Below are 6,848 nucleotides of genomic sequence, written 5' to 3'. Positions count from 1 at the left end.
CTCAGGGGTAGGAAGAGATCATCAAGGAAGGTGTGTGCCTGTGGCACAATCCTCTCAACAGGACAAGCATGGGTCAGGATACACACCTAACCCATCTTTTCAGTAGGGCCTTGATCTCTTCCCCAAAGGACAGCAGATAAAATTAATGGGCTATCAGATGACCCTATCCGGTGTTGGTCAATGGCCCCTCCTGGGGGAAAAGCTTTAAGTGGCTCACATGCTAGTCCAGGAACAATTTCAAGTGGTCATATTGAATCTACTTTTAGTCCATGGATACTTCTGTTTTTGTAATTAAGAAAAAAATCTGGTAAATGGAGATTGTACAAGACCTCTAAGCAATTAATCGAAACAATGGAATTAACAGGTGCTCAACAGCCTGGGCTTCCTTCTCCTCTGCTGTCCCCTTTGATTAGCATTTTAATAATAATGACCTAAAGAACTGTTTCCTCATCATACATTTACACCTAGCTGATTGCAAGTGCTTGCATTTAGTGTGCCAGCCATTAGCTTTAAAGAGTCAGTTAGAAGATATTGCTGGAAGGTTTTGCCACAGGGAAAGGCTTACCAGTCCTGCTTTAAGCCCAGACTTTTATAGCCCAAGCAGCACATGGGAGCACTATCCTGATGTGTGTATTACGCATCACCATGGATGACATACTTTTGGCACATTCTAATTCAAATATACTTTTAAAGTGTTTTGGCATATTTGGTAACATCTCTTACCATAGTGGGCTTTAGCATCTGGGAAACTACAAAAAACCTCTCCTTTTCAGTATTTGGGTAGTTTAATTGTAAGGACGTATAATTCACAAAATTTACAATTAATACTGATGTTTTATATACTTGTATTTATTTTCAAAAGTCACCGAGAGATATAAGTGGTTAAAGCCGCAGTTATCCACTGCGGACTCGAGCTCTTCATCTGACATCTCATGGGGAGATCCCTCTCCAGCCTCTCCTGACAGCTCACTGCAGAAGCAAGGGCTGCACTAGTAAAGGCTTGGCATGGCCCTCTGACGGCACGCCTCGCCAGGATTCATCCACAGGACCCTGTGCAACGTGTTGGAATTTCCCGCTTCTCATCCCTATGGGGCCATGGGGCCATCTTCAGGAGTTATCAAATGGCTCCACTTGTGCTCCCTCTCCAAAATCGTTAACCCCGTTTCCTGATCTCGCTGCTCAGCTGATTATTAAAGGCAGCCATTGACCCACACAATTGGTGGGAGCCAAGTCTGCGTCCACTGTGGTGCCCTTTCCAGTTCAACACAGCATTGGCTTTGGCGATCCTCACATGATGGCAGGTGGCTTTTGCTGTATTTCCTGGCCAAGTGGAAAATCGCTATCCTCCTAATAAGATCTTCAGTTTGCTACCAGAACTTCATTCAACTTCCCAGGAATTGTTACCGTGTGTTCTCAGATGCTCCAGTTGAGGAGAGGCTGGTTACTGTAGCCTTGCTCACACCCAAGTGGTGCAAAGCCCCACACTCGCACAGCGAGCAAAGACACAAGCTCTGGCGGGTGCCTTGCTCCACTTTGAGGATGGCCGGTCGACGCCCAGCGTGTCGGTGCCTTGGCGGTAGGGAGCTGGAGCTGCCGTGCACAATTGAAGCGGCCTCCACTGGATCAACAGTCAGAAGAGCCTGTTCCACTTGTTTCACACCCTACAAAAACAATTCCAGCGCACAGTCCCTGCTTGGTCGGACACACCAGAGCTCAGTCCGGCCTTCCAGCCCCTGTAGTAACACACAGCGCTCTGGTGGGTGGTCTGTTGCGGCCTGTCAGCAGCTGTCTCCTCACAACCGTGCGAGGTCCCTCTCACTTCCCATCATCGAGATGCGCTCAGCACTACACAAGGGGTTCCACGTCACCCGGAGGACAAGCTCGTCATCGTTTGGCCAGCGTCCTCACTGTGTCATACACACTCCAGTGTTCCCTACAGGGTCGACCCTGCGGTCTTCAGCCAAACCAGCTGTGGTGGGTGGACATGACTCACCATCCTGGATTTGGGGACCATGTCATGTCATGTTACTATGGACACGTGTCCTCTCTTCATTTTCTGCCACCACCTGAACAGGAGAAAATGCCACACGTCATTCTCCCCGTTTGTAGCGTTTTTGCAGTCCTGGGCCATCCGCTGGTTAAAACTTGCTGATACTACTGCTTACACCAAGTCTTCTTTTCCACAGTTTTGTGATCAATATCATTCCTTTATAATCTCCAAGACCAGGCCATGCAGAGTGAGCTCACTGATCCCTTAAGTTACAATTACAAAAACCAAAGGGGAGATAGACCACAGAGGTGCTTAACTATGCTCTCTTGTTCTGAACTTTTAATTGTGATGCTGAGGGTTCACACTTGCCACTGAGTGACATTGCGGCTCCCCCAGGCCGGGACCCATCAGGCCACAGTCTGGTGGGGAGATGCACAAGCAGGACGATGGAGAGTGGACCAGACCAGTGGCAGGCCCCTTGTGTCTTTCCAGAAGGCGCAGTTCATCTCTCCGGGTCTCCGAACGTGCCACCTCACCACCATGCAGGATCTGCAGCCACAGTCCAAACAACTGCAATGCGCACCAGGGCATTGGCCCGGACTTTAGCCGGGGAATGGATGCCGAGGCAGAAGAGGAAGGATGCAAAGAAGACTCGGCAGACCAGAATGCAAACAACCGCCCACAACCGCAGATCCTGACACCCCAGGCTGAAGAGAGGCCCCGCCAGCAGGAGGTATTAAACCTCCAGCCACTGTGTCTGTGGCTGTGCTGGCTTTATTGAGCTGTTAGGTAAATGGGGGTTCACGGGGAAACTTATTGAACTTATAACCCAGATCACCTTTAGTGCATCCAGCTGTGTGGACTGAAGAATCCACTCCAGAATTTACTAATGATATACACATGGTGGGAAGTTTTCAGATAAACCTATTCCCCCTGTTCATACAACTGATATAAATTACGCTAGTTGTAGTGGGAGTCTATCTACCTCTATGTTGGTTCCACAGTGAAAGTACTGGCTATTTAAAAGTGGTCCAAGAGATAAAGACAGCACATGGGGGACCCAGCCAATATCACTGGCCCCCAGGATTTAAAAAATACTTCCAATTAGAAAAATGAGATTTCCCAATGACATAACTGTGTTTCCCACAGAGCATCCACCAATACCTTATTGCCCTAATGATACAACAGAATCGGGTGCCTTTCCTAACTGGGTGGAGTGTGCCAATGTAATGCCAGTGGGACATTATGTCCCTGGCAATGTGGATTTATTTATTTTAGATTGATCTCATAGATTTGATAAGAGGCACCCATGTCAAAAATTTATGTCTCCTGGAGAATTTCTAGTGATATTTGATCTTCAGTGATGGTGGCATACAAAAGATCTGTGGCATTTGATAACCGCCTTAGATCTTACCAAATATACCAGTAACACCAAAGCTAAACTTGTGGACAAGAGCTATAGAGCAGTCCCTGTTCTGGCCTGTGGGCCTGTGTAGAGTCTCCTTAGGTCTTAATTTCTAGGAATATAAAAGGAAACAGGCAGGAAACAAATACCATGTGACTGGCAATCTGACAAATTGTATTGCTAGGTATAATAAAGGACAGGAGGTGCCTGTTGTGCTAGCCCTCCTTTGGTATGATCCCAGCTGACATTTCAGATGCCTTGGTATTCTGAGGCTGGAGTTCAGTCCTACAACAGATGCATGCACGGCTCAACAGACCCTGCATGCTCTTGGTCTTGTATTTGAAGTGGTCACTTTAATATTTGTTTTGGTCTCTGGCATGACATCCACTGTAGACTTTTTCAAAAGTATCAAAAATGTTCATTTTCTTAATGATTTGACTCAGAATACTTCCAAAGCCCTACAGAATCAGGTAAATATTAATAAGACAAGATAGAAACTAAATTCAATATCCTGGAAGCTACAGTCATAAATATAGCAAAAGAACTTGCTGCTCTCAAATTCAAACAGCAGCTTCATTGCCATGCTGGCTACAAATATGTTTTGTGTTACAGCAGCAAAATGTAACACTTCTCAATGGGATTGGGAGAAAGTTAAAAAGCACTTGATGAGCATTTGGCAAAAAAGTAATGACAGTTTAGACCTTCTGAAGTTCCATTGCCACATTCAAGATATTCAAGAAAGCGGAATGATCTTGTGGAGCCCACGTGGCTTGCTAAACGGATAATGACTTAAATGGTTTTAACCCTTGGAATATGTCAAAGCAGTATGGTACATTTTTGGACTTATATGTTTGCTATAAATACTCTTTCATATTATAATAATAGGATGCTGCATCTTCCAAAACAAGTCTGACAACTCCAGATAATAGTTCATCACTTATGATTAAAAATTAAAAAGTGGGGGAGGTGGAGAGCAGGGACTCAAACCCTGGTCTCTGATTCCCTTATGGCTGTGTTTGCACTGGGACCTCACTATGCAAAGGTGCAGGTCAGATGCTTGACCTTGGCTCCCACTGTGGCGTAGCTCTTTGTGGACACTGCTGTCCATGTGCTGGGCACCTGCACTTGAAGATCCCTCTTTTGTTTTGGTACAGGGATTGAACCCAGGGCCGCCTAACCACTGAGCCACATCCCCAGCGCTCTTTTAAATTTTTTTTTTTTTTTTTTTTTTTTTTTGATAGGCCTCACTAAGTCCTTAGGGCCTCCCTAAGTTGTTAAGGCTGGCTTTACTTGTGATCCTCTCTGCCTCAGCCTCCCAGGCCCTGGGGATCACAGGTGTACCAGACATCTCTCAATTTGGTCAAGTCTTACCAGAGCCACTTCTACCTTTTGTCTGTGTGTATTGCAGTCGGGAACCTGTCAGGAATCTTTCTGAGACCTGCTCTCCATTCTTCAAGTTCGGACCAGAAGAGGAGCTGGATCACTCAGGCGCCGTCATCCGCGAGGTTGCTGCGTGGTGTTCCCGTGGCCTTCCCACCAGCCGGAACGGGGCTGTGTGTGTGAAGATGAAATTTCCCTACAGGAACCTCCCTTTGTGTGTGTACGCAGCCATACCTGCCTGTTGCTGGGAGGTAGTAAAGCCAGAGACCAGGAAGTGTTTTGCTGTGAGATTCTTCCCACCTGGATTTGTAAGTGGATTCACAGAACAGTGGGGGGTGGGAAGAGCCCACTGCAGAGACCTGCTGCGACTTCAGCGACCTGGAGGCCCGTGGCTGGAAGGGCTCCAGAAGCCTGCACCACTGGCCACCTGCCACTCTTGCAAGGGGGGCCTATCTGAGGCTAGACGCCTTGCGTTCTGCCTGGTGAGGGTACAGGCTCTGCTGGTACCATGGCCTCTCTGTAGCTGTCAGTGAACCGGAGGCCGCTGGCCTCTGCATGAAGTGCCTGAGAGCAAGTCCCCAGAGAGACAGCAAGGGGAGAGCGGCAAGGGTTCCCCAATAGTTATTAAATATTAAATTAAAAAAAAATATGTCAACTAATCATTTGGCATACATTTATCACGTTAACAAAGAAAGAAACAATTCAGTTATGTAAAAAAAAAAAAAAAAAAAAATTCTGTACATCTCCAGCAGATCAACGTCGTGTCTAACAGGCTGTCGCGCTACGGTCTGACAGCGCCGCTGAGAAACCTAGAAGCAGGCACGCCAAGAGCGAGAAACGAAACGCACTGGGCTTTCCCCAGAGGGCTCCACAGCGCAAGAAAGACTAAGTACGCTATGAAAGTAAAGTGCTTGTCGTTGCTTCAGATGAGAACACAGCGGTCGGGTGCCTCTGATGGGCGGCCTGGGGACGGGAGCCGTGGGAGGCCCAGGCCGCGCCAGGCGCAGGCAGAGGGGAGACTTTGGTGTTTTCTCTGCGGGCCAGGGCACCCGGTCCGCACCCCAAGGACAGTCCTCCGCAGTCACTGAAAAGCCACAGCAAGTGGCAGCAGCAGCAGACACAGGCAGGGAGACAGGCCAGGCGGCTGGTGGGGCAGGGTCACATGCCACACCGCGCACTGAGGCGCTCCGGCCTCCGTGACCCTCAAGTAGCTCGGTCAATCTTTGGCTATTAAAAACACCCACTGTCCCCTTCAGGATGACCTCTGACCCTCCATAACACTGGGTTGCAAAGCCACCAGGCTGAAGGCACCTGGTCAGGGAGGGGAACTGCACAGGGCAGGGGACATGGATCCCCGTCCCAGGGAGGCTTCTGGCTGGCTGAACGCTGGGTTCGCCTGCTGAGGGTCGCCGCGCCAGTCAGACCAGGCCACTCCTCCGCCGGCTCCAGCCGAGGCCCCTTCCTCAACACAACCTGGTGCTGGGGGATGCTTCTCAACGTGCCCGAGAGTTCAAACCAGGAACACAAAAGTGTAGTACAAATATAAAAATAAGTAGTGCTATTGTCTCCTATTATATACACATACAGTATCTGCTTAAAAAAGAAAGCTTTACAAACATGACCCAAGCTTCCCATTTCACCTTCCGCGAACAAAGCCAGATGAGAGTGCACAGCCCGGAGCCGATGCCAGGGGAAGCGGCCGGCAGCAAGCCGTGTCCACCTCCCACGGCCCGATCCTGATCACCTCCCCCAGGTGAGGCATTGCTGTTGGACCCTGATAATGAAATGCATAAAACGTAGTAATTAGCAGCAGAAAACAAATGCGCAGCAGGAAGAAACCTTGGCTTCCTCGCGGTGCCCAGGCTCTGGGTCAGGTCGCCACCTCCGCTCCCAGGCCCGCCTTCTCGGGGCTCCCAGAGGATCCTGCACAGCTGCCTTGAGCAGCGCATGACGGTCCCTCTGGAGTAACCTGGCTCTGGTGTTGGGGAGAGATCCACCACCGGGCGGACCCCAGAGGACTTTTCTAAACTGATGCGCGAAGCAGCGAGTTCACAGTTTCGTTACAGCATGAAC

This window comes from Sciurus vulgaris (assembly GCF_902686455.1).
Source record: "Sciurus vulgaris genome assembly, chromosome: 10".
In the NCBI taxonomy this organism is placed as follows: Eukaryota; Metazoa; Chordata; class Mammalia; order Rodentia; family Sciuridae; genus Sciurus; species Sciurus vulgaris.
The sequence above is the reverse complement of the archived record's forward strand: the minus strand, read 5'-3'. Positions refer to the sequence as shown.